This window comes from Buceros rhinoceros, unplaced genomic scaffold, assembly GCF_000710305.1.
Source record: "Buceros rhinoceros silvestris isolate BGI_N320 unplaced genomic scaffold, ASM71030v1 scaffold13210, whole genome shotgun sequence".
Lineage (NCBI taxonomy): Eukaryota > Metazoa > Chordata > Aves > Bucerotiformes > Bucerotidae > Buceros > Buceros rhinoceros.
The window spans coordinates 55,195-69,319 of record NW_010389112.1 but is presented as its reverse complement, the minus strand read 5'-3'; the positions used below and the strand labels follow the sequence as shown (position 1 = coordinate 69,319).

General features: G+C 54.6%; 1 protein-coding gene across 1 annotated transcript in view; it reads left to right on the top strand.

The window, feature by feature from the left end:
- Positions 1-14,125, top strand: part of SLC4A4 (solute carrier family 4 (sodium bicarbonate cotransporter), member 4) — a gene marked incomplete at its 5' end in the record, with an annotated part of 65,928 nt that overhangs the window by 398 nt on the left and 51,405 nt on the right. The gene's annotated exons all lie outside the window — the stretch shown is intronic.

Sequence of the window (14,125 nt, the reverse complement as noted above, 5' to 3'; positions counted from 1 at the left end):
GTCTGAATCGGGTGGTGTCAGGTGGCTGCCGCGGCTGTGGCGAGGCAGAGGCCGCAGCAGACATTTCATCCCTCTGTATCAGCTCGCTCCCCGGGAGCGGGCCCGGCTCTCAAACGCAATTTGACACGCCGTGGAAAGAGAGCGCGGAAACGCAGCCGCCCAGCAGACACCCGATCTGCCTGCGAAAACGGGCAGCCTCTGCGTCTCGCTCTGTCCGAGACCTCGCCCTTCGTCCTCTCCACCCTCGGCGCTTTGCGCTGGGTGGTTTTGGAGCGGGATCACTCGAATACCGCTTGCTGTTCCCTGCAGTTTCTCACTTTTTCTTTATTTGCTGTCTCACGCATCCCGATGCTTCACCAGGTTCTTGCAGGGACTTGCCGCTTTGCGCTGGTGGCCAGATCTTTTTACGAGCTGGCACGGTTCGGTTAGAGCGCGGTAAAGGATAGGACTAGTTCAGATTACTGGCTTGCATTGCCAAACCTGGAATTGCATGTTGCCTCGTGTCCCCAGCTTTTCTTGCCCTCGTTTTGCCCTCATTTTTGGCAATCGTGGCAAGAACTCTCCATCACAACCCTGTTTTTTTGGTCTCCATCTGTTACTAGTAGATGCGCAAGGGGTGCGTGGCTCAATTTCAGTCTCCAAGAGGAAATCCTGAGCCTGCAGCTTTCGCCTGAGGGGACCCAGGAATAGCAGAGCGAGGGTGTTGCCGTGCCCTGGATTAAGGACCGCTGCGTTAATGACCTTTGCATAACGGAGCTTTGCATGACGGCTGGCTCCAACCGGACCCTCTGCTCCCTGGTCGAAAATGGGGTCAGCGTCCGACAGGGGTTGAGGCTCCATAGATGCTGGGCTGGGAATATTATGGGACACTGCCTTCAGAAAGGCTGCGCAGGAGGTGATGGGGGCACAGGTTTAGTGGGATAATAACCCTCAAGTGCTGCCTGTGGTGGTATTGGGGAGAATGAGGTGCTGAACGGGAGGACGTTCTCATCTTCTCCTGAGAACTGGAAGATTTTGGATTCACATTCCGTTTTGTGTATTAGAACAAGAAAAAGCCAATTTTACATGAAGAAACCCCAAACACCTTGAGGAAAGGCAGAGTGCCACCCAGTTCATGAAGTCCAGGTTGATACGACACCTTCTCTTTGTCCGTTTTTGCGACTGCCGACTTGGACAGGTCTCGCTCTCACTTCAGCTCGTATATAACTGGGAGCTGATTTCATCTTCAGACACAAGGACGTAAAGCTTGATTTGCAAAATCCTTAACCACGTCGGTGTTAAAACAGCTTCTAGAAGCGTAGGAAGCTTCTGGCTTTGCCTCACCAGCTCAAGCTGCTTGTCCCACAACACACAAACCTGGTGATGCATCTCCGTGGTTACAGGCAAGAGGGAAAGCGGGTCCAGAACCCCTCGCTGTAAATGTGGTGTTCCAGTTCAGAACCAGCCTAGCTGTGCTTCCAATGGCTGGGAGTCGGTGCAGACCGGGAATTTCAATCCTTCCTCTTCTAACGTGTGTCTGGTTCAAACAAGCCAGACTCTGGCAGCTGATAAACAGCCGTCAGCTCTCCCGTCTGGAGGGAGCTGGGGAAACGGAACGTGTACAGATACGTTTTATCCGCAGTAAATTATCGCTTGGGAAAGATGCCTCCTTCAGCAACGCAGACAGGGATCTGCTCCGATGCTCCGAGGAGGAGGCTCGGAGGCGATGTTCCCTCTGCAGAGCCCTTTCAGTATATTCCAGGCCCGCAGGGGCTGTCTCTGCGCTGGGAGAGAAAATTGGCGTTCGCAGGCCGGTTCTCAGGCAGGACTGCTGACACCGGCGCTGCCTGGAGCCCACCCTCCTGCCAAAGAACCGTACCCGTGCCTGGCTGCTGAGAGCACCTCCTGCAGCCAGCCGGGCGCGGGTCTCCAGCTGGGACCAGTAAGGAGGACACACCAGTGGTTATTCTGCACCATCCACAAAGGTGGCCCACAGGTATTTTTGAGGCATTTTGAGGCTGTTTCTTGCAAGGGATGAGACAAGGGAGGGACGAGGAAGGCAGGAAGACATTTCTTCCTCAGTACGGGCTGTGGTCTGAATGGGTTTCCCTCTTCCTTGTCCTTCACTACAGGAGGGGATGACTGGCCTGGGAAGGGGTTTCTTCCCATTGTCTGGTTGCCCTCGAAGCTAACTTGGCTCCGCTCCCTGGCTCAGACCCCATGAACTCGGGCCTCTCGGGAGGCTCTGTCGCAGCAGGCAGCCTGTAGGCACCGTGTTTAGGTACACAGCAGTGAGAGGAGAACTTCCCACTCCATTTCCAGTGAGGAGTGGAAGTTGCCAGTCCCAACTGCGGAACAGCCCGTCCATAACGAGATTGAATTAATTCAACCAGGATATTTAAACATCAATTTAGGAAGGCTCAGGCTTGGTGTCTCCCCTGCAAGTTCATTAAGCTTGGAGCTATAAATAGCGAGAGACAGCTACGGGACCGAAATAAATGGACCTACTTAGCAGAGCAGATGCAGCGCAGTCAGGGGTGTGCCAAGAGCCCTCTTGCTATTAGCGTGGTTGGGGTTTTCAGCAATCCAATTTCTTTCCTGGCTCCTCAAGCCATGGGGTGGCTGTTTCCAAAAGCTTTTAGCTTCGGCTCGCCACAGTCAGAGCAACAACTTGGGTAGTCAGGGAGTGCTTAGGTCACCCGTAGCGCGACTGCGGTGATGACTGCTTGGATGGCAGACGTGCCCTCTGCCTAGCTGGGGGCTGGCAGCCGTGGGGGTGAGAAGCTGGGAGAGGGCATGGGAGGGGGCTCAGGGGCAGCAGCCCGGGAGAGGGCTGCAGCTGAGGCGGGGAGCTGTGCCACCTCTGCCTAGCTGGGGGCTGGCAGCCGTGGGGGTGAGAAGCTGGGAGAGGGCATGGGAGGGTGCTCAGGGGCAGCAGCCCGGGAGAGGGCTGCAGCTGAGGAGGTGAGCTGTGCCATGGTGCGGAGCCACCGCCCTCCCGTCTGCTCTCACCCTGCCGAGGAGAGGTTGCCTAATGCAGGGAGGGACCTGGGCTGGAGATCGGACTACCCAGGGCTGCTACTGGCTGCGTCCTGGCCAGTCCTCCCATCTCGTCGGTGGGAGATGGTCTGGGTGGCTCCGTTCTAACTGCGGAGACTCCCAGCTCCCACTGAAGCACCTGGGTGGGATGGAGGCACCCGGTGATGGCAGGTCGGGTCTAGATGTGAGCTGTCACCCTAGGCAAAGGCTTCCTTCTTGGCAGGAGGGCAGGACCCTTCTCAGACAGCTAACTGAAAAAAAAGTTGCTTTCTTTGCTCCACCTCTTGACTGAAGGGTTGGGTTTTACCTTTGCTTTTTCATATCTCCTGTCGGCGGGGGGCAAAGCTGGCATATCTTTGCCAGGCTTTCATTCCTGGCTTGGGACAGCCGGGAAGGGAGCCAGGTTTGGGGTGGTGTTTTTATTCCCTCGCAAAGTCCAGGTTTGGGGTGGGTGTGGCGAGAGGTGGGGCAGCAGCGCTGCTCCCGGCTGGGCGGGTTGCCTCTCAGATAGCGGTAATCTCCGGCGGTGTTTGCGTTAGCTGCCTTTAACCGTGTGCAGCCGGGGGGGTTTGCTGGGTCAGGAGGGTTTAGTGAAGGGACTCGGGGGTGTGTTGCGTAGGATTTAGAGAGCCTCTTGCCTTTGGTTGTCTTCTGGAGAGAAATGCTAACGTGCCTTTGGCGAGGATTGTTTCTAGGGACAGCACATCTAAAGGCACAGCGTAACCTCTGCAGGTGTTTGTAAAAACCCGCTTCCACCGTTCTCAGCATTAAAAAAACCTCGCAAAGCTGTTAGAAACCGAAACACGAGTAACGCCGACACGGATGGCAGAGCCGCTGGGCAGTTCCACGTAGGCTGTTGTCAGCTCGAAGCCATCCAAATTCATGACCCCGAAACAACGCGAGTAACTGGAATATGAGGCCCTGATACAAAAGTAGGGTTGTTCCAGCCAACCTTCCCAACGCTGCCCCGCTGCTCCCGCTCTTCTAAGGCTTCTCCACAATTCGAAGAGCTGATACAAGTAGGTTTTGGTGAAGTGAAAGTTCAGGTTCCTCTATAGCTTTAACTTCCCCTCGAGAGGGGAGTTAAAATGGTAAACCCCGCCTGGTTAGTATTGAATTAGTGCTGCTGAGCTTGAGATGAAGCACGAAGAACTGGGCGTTGTGTGTTGGGTAGCCGTGGTCTGGGCAGAACAGAGGGGACGACCTGCGAGATGAAGGGATGAATCAGTCTCAAACTGCTCTGCGTGTTCATTTACTGCTCACTTCTGCCTTGATGAACTGCGCGTTCGATGAACTGCGCGTCTTTGCTGCTTTTTTCTCCACTAGGCAGTTTTTATTAGAAACCTCCCTCAGCCAGAGGTGACACGATTAGTCGTGCTAGATGTAGAGGAAAATAATTCAATCTCAGCTTCACGGTGAGTTTAAAGCCACGGGGTGCGTAGCTGTCTGCTCGGTGGATTTAAAGTGGTTCTTCAGCTTCGTCTTGAAACTTCTTGAGTTTCCAAGTACCAGAAAAGCGCCTCTGGGAGGTTTTTGTGGGGTATCTGCGCCACTTGGACGTGGTACTGTTCACGTTGTAGGCAGACAAAGCAGGAAAGAGGCTGGGTCTTCCCCTGCCCCGTGGAAGGAACTCCTTTAACTGGAAGCTCTCCGTGCTAATCTTCTGTCTCAAACTGATAGCATGTGCCGCTATAATTACCTAAGCCACCTTAATTCTGTGCCTAATTCTGTTCTCTGCGTTCACGTGAAACTGCTAAGGGGCAGAAAAGTCTAAGGAACTTACCGTGTGGGGGGAAAAGGGAAAAAAAACCATGTAGAAGCATTTTGATTTTCAGCCGGAGATATTTGTTCTGTAGCGGAGAAGGGCTGGATGGTGCCGGTGCCGGTTGGCACGGCAGAGCTGCCCTTTTTGGGTTAAACGCCGCGCAGATCCATGGGGCAGGGTGGGAACGAGCCATCCCGAAGCTCTGGGTTTCTCTCCGTGTTTGTGTAAACAAGGGTTTGGAGCGCTTCAAAGGCCTGGTAGCGATTTCACCATTCCCTTAGGTGTCGTCCCCGGCATTTCACACGGCGGTTTCCTGACTCAGGTTTTAGCAGAAAGCTTGACTTCGTTCAGACGAGCCTGGCTCTTGCTGGTGGAGAGGCGAGCTGGCCTCATCGCTTCACAGAGTTACCTCCTCGGTGTCTGTCACGGGGATGCTGTTGGGTGGCAAGTTCCAAGAGAGGGAAAGCAGCCGTCATCGCGGCCCCTCCTAACTGGACGGAACGTTGTGTCTTGGATGTTCTTGGCTGTCACTGCTCAGCCGTTGTCACCCCAGATAGAGGAGCGGCGGCTGGAGAGCAACAGGATCAGGCACGTTCCGCTTCTCCACCCCGCTTGGTTTCCACTGACAGAACGGCGAGGGTTCCGATGACTGAAGCTGAGCTGGAGGAAGGCACGAGGCAGGTTCTGGGTCACTGCAGGGAGCGTGGGAAGTGCCGCTGAGAGCTGGAGAGAGCTTGTTCCCTGGGACCACTGGAAACCAGTGCTTCATTCTTAGGAAGTCTCAGTGTAGGCTCTGCGCAAAATCCTCCACTGTAATAAAGAGAACTGTCATCTGGATTTCCTGCTCTGAGCCCTATTCTGTGTTTTCTGGTGGCTCTGGTGGATCTCATTGAATTGCTCCTACGATCAACGATTTAAAACGTTGATCCTTACTCAAATTATTCTTGAAGCTGGTGCCCTTTATTTTTAATTTTTCTTTCCACGCTCTGAAATCTGCTTATCCATCAGCAGAGCCGCTGTGGATCTGCCTGGGGCTTCCAGCTTCTGCACGAGGAAAAAGGCAGGTTAGCCGCTTCGGGAGGGACCGGAACGTAGCTCGCAGCCGAGGACAGCCGGTGGAACTACCGGAGGGTAGCGCTGGGTGAAAGGGGGTCTCGCCAGGGGCTTCCTGCAGCTCCTCTCCTCCCAGGAGGTGCAGAGAATTCTGCCCGTGACCTACTAACCTCCTCCGGTTGGGGTTGTGGCTTTGGGAAATGCGTGCCCAGATGGCAGCTGCCGGGATGGCGGCAGATGCTGCTGCTCTAATGAGGAGGATCAGTAGAGGTTTTAGCAGGACGGTGGTGAGCGGTGCGGGGATGTCTGCAGAGCCGCGGTGCTGCTCCCTTCTCCCTCGTACCAGTCGTTTCTGGGCCCTTTCCCTTCTCCTCTTGGCACCCCCATTCACCTCCTCCTCCGGAGCGGGCTGGCACCCAGACAGGGCGGGTAATTCCGATTGCTCAGGGAAGCTGGTAGGGAACGAGGTGATTACGCAATGTGCGGAGGGCGAACCAGGGATCTCAAGGCCAACAACCCATTTAACTTGGATGCCAGGAGCTTGGTATGACAAAATGGGAGCGTTGATGAAAAGGAAATCAATCACGTGGAGAACACCCTGCTGATAGCAGAGGGCTCTCTGCCTCCCTCCAGACTATCGCTCCAGGGTGGGTCACGCTTGCGTAAGCGCCAACCCTAAACAAATACATTTCTGCCATCACTCACGAAAACCAGCCTTCATTATAGCCTGGCAGATGCTTTTGAGGAAAGACTCTGCTCAGGCCGAGGCTTCCGCAGCCGTGGGTTGTGTCCAGGGACCCGCTCCCAGGTGTCTCCTTCTGCCAGGGGATGGTGATGGTGCTTCGAAGCTGCTGTTGCGGTGGAGCAGATGCTGCATTCATGCCTCGAAGGCACAAGAACCTATCGGAAGGCAAGAACTGCCTTTCTCTTACCTCTTCTGCCTCCTTTATCTCTTTGGCTTTCTGAGAAGGGAAAATGAATCCTTCCACCTGTGACCCGAAGGGCTGGAAGCCAAAGACGCACCACCAGAGGGAACGGGAACGGAACAACACTGAAATTTCAGTGTCCTAAACCTGGAGAAGGAGCAAGGTGGGGTGGAAAAGGCCTCAGCCCTGGTGCATTCATCCCTGCAAATGATTTCCCGTCGTCTCTGTTAGCGCCAGGAAAGTGGTGGAGTCCTTAAAATCAGCCTGTGTATAACTGAGAGGAAAGCTGGGAGAGCTGCGGGCTGGTCGGCTCAGCTTCCAGTCCTGGTCCAACATCTGCTCAGGCAGGAGACAGTCTTCGGCTTTATTTGCTGATTCCTTACCCGCTGAGTGAACGTTGAAACAGGGACGGTTGGTACGTCAAAACTCTGCCTAGGGAAGAGCTTGGCCCTCTGAAAACCCAAGAGGGAAGCAGATGTTGGCTGAACTGGAAGCGGTTCTTCAGGGGGGTGTTTGGACTTGCACGGCCGGACTGGTGCCCGTAGAAAGGCGGGTCCCTTCTGGGTGCGTTTTGGTTCGTGCCCTCTCTGGAGGGGTAGCGCGGACCTCAGCAGTGAAATGGAAATGAGAGCGTGCCCAGATCAGCAGAGCCTTTCCTGCTCTTGGCGAGGAAGCGTAGGAACGGACTAGTCTGAACCCGAATGCAGCGCTGGGCTGGTGTTCAAGTCTTGCTTCCACCTCTGGACCTTGGTATTTAAATATAGCGATGGGAACCGAGTTCACCCCGCTGCGGAGGGCTGTTTGCTGTAGCTCTGAGCTACGGCTGCGTAATACCCTGGAGCCGCAGGGCTGTGCGGGAAGGGAGAGGTATTTTGAGCATCCCGATCTGTGGCCACCTCTAGCAGTGTGCTCGTGCTCCAAGAGCAGTTTCATAACGATGAGGCTTATCAGGCTGGGATTCCAGGCTCTGATCTCCTCCGTGGTGAAGCTACGTGGGTTTTTTGGGGTTTTTTTGCTAGGCGAAGCGTGTGTCCTTTTGTGCTTGACTTTGTGCCGGGGGAACCCGGGGTTCGCAGCAGAAGGCTGCGGCTGTTCAAGCTGCGCTTTCACTTCCTCGAAACCCGACGATTTTCCTGGTTTAAAAGCAGTGGAAGGACGCTGGAAGGTCAACACGAAGCAGAAAGCCCAGTAGATCGCCTTGGTGTCCACGACGCGGGCAATAATCCCAAAAGTTTACGGCACCACGGCGACGGGTGCGTCCCTGGCTGTCGAGCGCTGATAACCTCGTGGGGTTTGGGGACACTTTTATTTTTCTTTCTAAAATGGATGAGTAGCTGTTGTATTGCAGAGCCAAACGCTTCGCGGTTGCTGTGGTCTGTGGGTGGTGGTGAGACTGGCTCGTCGCTGCCCCGGGGAAGGACTACCCCTGGGAGATGGCAAACGAGAGCTCCACAACGTTCTGGGAGCTGGCTGGGGACAGGGACTGGGTTCTGACAGAAGCTTCGAGGCCAGGAAAGAGTTTTGTGGACGCAGGAGGGTTTTGCTCCGTGACTCTGACGCTTTCTGGGGCACCTTGCAAACCTGTCGGGCCCCAGACCCTGCCGAGAAGAGGAAATCTGCGTCCTGCTCTCGCTTGCAGGCAGAGCGCTGACTCTGCTGTTCAGCCGGGCACCGGCTCTTGCTTGCGCTTCGGGCATTCCTAGAGAACGTGTCTGACCCCGTTCTCTTGGACTTGCTCGTATTTGGGTTTCCTTTATCTGTCTGGGACTTGTTCTGCCTCCTTGGTATATCAGGGTTTTCTTGTTGCAGCCTGTTTCTATGTAAATGGGACGGGGAACTTCAGAAGGATGAGTCTAGAAAAAAAGAACCAAGTCCGGTGACTTCATTGCAGCACGCGTTTCAGCGTGGGAACGGGAGCTCGCCCTGCAGAAAGAGCCTGCTCCCCACCAAACGCTGTCAGCTCATTCCAGGGCGACAATCGCTCCTTTGGCGAAGCCGGGCGGATTAGTCTAGGCTTTGCATTAAAGCCGGGCGGCAGAATGCGCCGTGTTCCTGGTGGCAGAGCGGCAGCACCATGAGGAACAGTCACCTCGTGCCCGCCACGGGAAACGGGGCTCGTTAGGGGAAGATTTCCAATTCTTTTACCTACGCAGGTGCTCGTGTATATGTAAAACATCTTTTCTTAATTAATTGTTTACCTTCAAAAGGGGGTTGTTCTCTGTCTTGCGGGTTCCTCGAATGCTTTGGCAATAAATAAGAAGCTTCTAGCTGCAGACGAACCCACCTGAGCTCTTTCTGATGTCGTCCCTTCGGTGCTGACGTCCCAGCGTCATCCTCTCCCAGGGTTTGGTCGTGCTTCGCCGTAACGATCGGAGGCGCTTCAGTGCCAGCAGCCACAGGAACAGACCTGTGATCCGGGGCGGCACTGCGGAACACGTTTAACCTGAAGCGTGTGTTCAGCCCGGCTGTTTTCAGGGAGGTTGAAATCCGTATTTAAAGCGAAGCGTCTGCTGGAGCGCCCTGCAGATCGCCGATATAAATAGTTTGCTGTGCTGGAGCTGCTCGGTCTATGTGGGGACGCAGAGGAGCGGGCTAGGTTTCAGCTGCTCGGCCGTGCTGGGCTGACGCAAGCAGCGGGGCTTTGCCAGGTGACTATTTCTGGTAGAGGTTCTCGCTGTCCTTTCACCTTTTCCCTCCACTCACTTCCTAATGACCACAAGGGCTTTAGGAGCAAAGAAGAACTTCCTTCATCGCCAGTGGGAGAATGGGAGCACAGATGGGACCGGAGTTTGGCTGGCTCCTACCCCCCACCCCGGACGACCCGGCAGTTGTGCGGGTTTTCAGAAGTGCGGCTGCGAGCCTCCCCACCTCGGCGGAGCTGGCTGTGAGCTGATGCTGGAGGATGAGCAGGGCCATCTCCTGGCTGGCAGCTGCCCGCATGCTCTGTATAGCTCGCCCTGGTCTCCCTGCAGGAGGACTGCGAAGGGCTTTCTCCTCCCAGCACGGCTTGCAGGAGCTTTCTCGTTTGCCCTGTTCTTGTGCCTTGTCCTAATGCCAGGTAAGCTGTCCCTGCGTCGAGTGCTGGGCGATTCCCCAGCCTCTCCCTCTCGTTGTGAAAAAGGGACTGTAAAAAAAGGGAAACCCCCGTGGCCTGGGAGTTGGGATCTTTCTGGAGCCCGACGAAATCAGGGTGATGAGCAGCTCCCAGTTCCCCCTGGCAGCAGCGATGCAGTTGCTGACCTTCTCCCTGAGTCACAGCTGAGCCAGGCCTCGTCCTGCCTGTCACTGGGAGGTCGGACAATGTCCGGCAGGAGCTGGTGGTGCTGGTCACCGCCACCTCGCTGAGCCTTGCGGCTGGAGCTGCCTCAGCTGGCTGCGTTCGTGCTGCTCCAGCATTTCCAGGCTCAACATACGCTCGTTTTTCCGTGTGAAGGTGGTAACATCTGTGGCTTGTGATCCAAAAGCTGTCCCTGCAGAACAGAAAAGCGGGTTTTGTGCTTACGGGGTGAAAGCGCTTCTTAATTATTGGGGGGTAAATAGTGAGAAGCTGATGAAGACAGTGACTAGAGCAAACCAGATGCCAGCAGAGTGTATCCTCGCTAATTCCTCAGCAAGAAGCCAAGCCCCGCTGCTGCCACCCGTGGAAAGCGCCGGCTTTCCACACATCCCAGATTTCACAACAGCCGGAGCTGAAGGCTCTGAGCTGAAACTCGGCAGCGTTTGGGAAGCTGCGGATGTGTTTTCTTCCTCTTCCTTTCCTGCAAGCGGAGAGAAAAGGTGTTAACAAACCTAGGGGTTGTTCTTTGCCCTTCTGGATCAAGAGCGTTTGCAGGAAAAAGTGGTTACGGCCGATTTTGCGGAGGGCTTTGGCAGCGAAGGGAGCGGGGCAGAGGAGCGGAGGGTGCCCTGCTTTGGGGAAGAAGCTGTTCGTTCCTCTTGTCAGCAGGGAGTGTGGCTGCTGTCATCGCAGGGAAGGGCTTTGGAGACAGAAGGATGAAGTCATGGTACTACACGCATGTCGTGAGTTCCAGAGCGACTGCGGGAGCCCCGTACCCTGCTCAGCAGCTTCACTTCCTCTTCTGGTGGAACTGCAGGTGCAGAAATTGGGACATTCTTGCTTTTCGCTGGCGTTAACAGATGTTGCAGTTTAGCGACCTGCGTTTTTTCCTGCCCGTGAAATATTTATTAGCAAGTGCAGCGTTTTAGATGCGATTAAAGCTCCTTCTGGAATTCGCAGCAAGCAAAAGCTGTGCTTTTTTGCTGGCGTTTTTCTCGTGGAAAGGCAGAAGGTGTTTGCCGGGTCATCTTTCATGCGGACATGGCAAGGGGGTGCTGGTAGCTCCTGCCTTTCGTTCCATCATAGATGTGGATCCTGCGGGTCCTCCATCTGCTGTGCTGCTGGCGTGTGTCCTCGGGATAAAGCGGGGACATTTGGAGGATCCTGTGAGGGGCTTCTGGTCCCCCTTGGGTTAGTCCATGGGAGGAACAAGGAGCCGACAGCACTTTTGGGCGTATCCGAAGCCCTGCCTGTGGCCAGGGAGATAAGGGTGTTTTAGCAGAGAGCGAGCAACAACTCCTTTGACAAGCGGTGTCTCAAGACAAGATTTGTGAGCTTGGGAGATAGCCCAGAAGTAGAGCAGCGTGCGTACCCGGTCCTGTGCTTATCTCTGCGGGTTATCAGCCTGCTGCAGGTTCTGCCCCGAGAAGTGTGTGATTTCTCACCAACCCCCCAACATTTAAACATTTAAATGGGCACGGCAGGTCTTCCCGCGCAGCTCCTCTGAAGCCCAGCTCACCTTCACCATGACTCGTGCGCTCTGCTCCGGCGGGCAGAGTGGTCCCAGGTTTTCCAAGACCTCCCTGTGGGTCAAACTGTGGGCGCACAGAAATTCATCGGCTTTTCGTCTGCACTTTTGTCGCAGGAAAAAAAGGGAAAGGTATTTCCTATTTTCCTACCAACTGCGTTCTTGGGCACGGGCTGGAGGTGACATCAGTTTTTCTGGCTCGTTCAAGAGCAGCTTCGTGTGGGTCTGCTGCGTTGGGCCACAGAAGCTCTGAGCTCTGGCTAAGTTCCAGCTTGGTGTTGCTGTAGGTGTGTTGCTCCTGCAGGTAGGGCTGGCTTCGCTCTGGAGCCGAGTGGGACGAGCTGGGACAGCAGCAGAGAAGAGCCCACGCAGCCAAGGCAGCGTGTGGCGCAGGAGAGAAGACGCTCTCTTCTCGGAAGCCCACGGCTTCAGAAACATAAGGTCAGTGCTTCGCTTGTTGTGAAAACATCCTCCTCCGATTCAATCCGTTGTGACATTTTACCGAGTTGTGTGGGTTTGGTGTCCTTCGTTTAGGAAGAGCAAGCAGATTGGCATAGCAAGAGGAAGAGTAAATGTTTTGCAAGAAATCTTTTGCGTCCCATCAAGGTCAGGTATTTTCCTTCAGTTCTGCGAAGCGTGTGGGCCTCCAGTGGAGGACGGCTTTCAAACGCAGTCATCGTACAAAAGACACCCTTGAGGATTATTGCTCACCAGTTCCTGTCTCTTTGGGGGATAAAAACCAAACATGCTTTGAGGAAAAATTCTGATTTATCTAGCCCGTGTCCTCCTCCATCTGTGACCCTGCAGCCAACTGAACCTCCCCCGGCTTGGATGTGATGCTGGGGGCAGACGCTTGGCCTCGTCTCAGAACCAAGCGGAAGAGCCTGGCTGGTGGCTGAGGGAGCAGGTACCCGAAAGAGCTGTGGAATTGTCATGATCTCCTCCAGCAAAGCGGATTCTTGAGTACTTAGGAGTCCGCAGAGTAATTTTCGGGGCAATGCGCTGGTTCTGTAGGTAGCGTGCGGAGAGGTGGCAGCGCCGGGCGCAGGTAAGCGGCTGCTTGGGGTAGTTCAGCATGTCTGGGCCGTAAAGTTGTTTTCCTCACTGACGTGGCAGATCCAATCGGTTGTTAATCCCCCAAGTCTAAACCTGTGACTCCCCAGAGGACCCGAAGCCGGTTGCTGATTTTCGATTTGCAGCCGTACTGCAGACAAATTAATGTGCGTGAGTGACAGCACGCCGACGAGAGACGAGGAGAAAATGAGTCATTAACATCTACTGGGTATTACCGATCGCTTTTATGATTAGCTGGGTTTTAAGGTATTAGCTGGAAAAATAACTCCTAATCCCTTATTAAAGATAAAAGGCAAGTCATTAAAAGTAGAAGGTTGTTTTCAGGGCTGAGAAGCCCTGGAAATATGTCTTGGCTCTGGCTAACCTTGAAAGCCCGTAGTTCCTAGTGACTCAGCTTAGCTCGTTCTCCCCAGCGAGGGAATTTCTCAAGTTTCCCATGTGCTGGGAGGTGGAGGGGGATGCGAGACAAAGCGACCCTTGTCACACGAACTGCATGCTTGGCACCGGGTCAAGGTCCTTGGAGTCTCAGTCTTAGCTGAGCCGTGCCCAGCTGCCGGGCTGTGAACTTTCGAGGTCGATTCTGCGGGGCGGTTTGGAACTTGAACTTCACGTTCGTGCTGGGGGCACAGCTCCTGTGCGGAGCTCCTGTCACACCACGACTCCTTCCTACCTTCCCGACAGCAGCGCCTGCCCTCGCCGTGGTGCTCACCTGACTGGGTTCACGGCCAGCTAACTGGTTTTGTGGCCGTGCGCTAAGCTGAGTCTGCGATTTACAATGCGGTGGGACCAACTGAAAAGAAATCAAGAGAGCGCTGAGCGGCTCGAAGGAGCTTGGTACTCAGGAAGCGGTTTGCGTTTGAGGAAATGCTCTTGTGGTGGAGCACCTTTGGGAAACCACTGCTTGTTTCATCCATCCCGCGTGGTTTAAAAGCTCATGACCAGTACGGGGAGGTTGGAAGGGACCCGCGGAGGTCATCTGGTCCAAACCTCTGCTCAGAGCAGAGCCACCTTGCTAATTGAATTATTATTGCGCTACTGCGCCCCCTCTTTGGTTAGAGCGAAGCGCGGGTGGAACAGAGCCCCAGCCGATGGGTTTGTGCTCTCCAGTCCTGGGCTGACCCTTAGGAAGGTCAAAGCTTCTGCCAAAAGGCCCCTCGTGCTTTTTGCCGTTCTGCTTGGTCCAAGCCATCCTCCAACTGACCTCCTGCTTGTTTTTTCCTCCCAGCTCTCTAATAATTAACAAGCTACTTAATGTACGACAAAAGAGCAATTAACCCTAAAGCATTTAGCGAACTACATGTAAATGAGTTGTAAAACGTTGCCGTAAACATTAAATGTGAGGCAATTACATAAACCAATAATTGCTAAAGTTGCATTTAGGAGCTTAAGAGAAAGAAAGAAAAAAAATGTGCTTAAGGAGCGCCTGGGCTGGGAGAACTCTGCTAATGGTTTTGTTTTCAACGGCAGCAGCCCCGGCCTGCGTG